This window comes from Sinocyclocheilus anshuiensis, unplaced genomic scaffold (genome assembly GCF_001515605.1).
Source record: "Sinocyclocheilus anshuiensis isolate Anshui unplaced genomic scaffold, SAMN03320099.WGS_v1.1 scaffold801, whole genome shotgun sequence".
NCBI classification, from domain to species: Eukaryota; Metazoa; Chordata; class Actinopteri; order Cypriniformes; family Cyprinidae; genus Sinocyclocheilus; species Sinocyclocheilus anshuiensis.
In genome coordinates this window covers 1,476,173-1,476,826 of record NW_015536541.1, presented here as the reverse complement: position 1 = coordinate 1,476,826, position 654 = coordinate 1,476,173, and positions in this window count along the sequence as shown.

Below are 654 nucleotides of genomic sequence, written 5' to 3'. Positions count from 1 at the left end.
GCGCTTGCTTAGCCCTTTGTTGTGATAAACAGTAAAGTGTGTTCAAGCGCTAGCAAAAGACAGTGTAAAGAAATACTCTTTGAGAGAAGCAGTTAATCAGCGGAAGTTAAAAGCAGATAGTAAGTGTATTTATTTCTTGTCTCATTAGTGTTTAGCGCAGTTGTCGTTGCTAGGAAACGCTTGTTTTGTTTACTGTGTTGAGACGTGCTGAAGTTGCGTTTGGTCTCATACTCTATCGCATACCTTGGTGCGCTTTGTTGTGATAAACAGTAAAGTGTGTTCAGCTGAATTAAATTTCCGTTTTGTGAAATGGGTATAAAAAACCTTAGTATACTGCGGCAGCGGTCGCGGCAGCCCTCGTGTGAAGCCCTCCTTGTGTGAAGACCGAAGAGTGTAAAGACCATCGACTCTACCGTGCGACTCCACAGTGCAGGGACACCGGCAAGGGACATAAGTATCACTTTTGATTCATTCTCTTTTCTACTACTTGTTTCACTTCTGTTTTCAGTTTTTATAACCAATTCTTACTGTGTTTCCAGATCCCTACTATCACTACCACTCGCAAACCACGCATCACACACTGTAGGCAGCACAATCTTAACAACCTGCGCTCTTTGCCTATGTCTGGTAATACACTACTTTCTTTTTCTATTG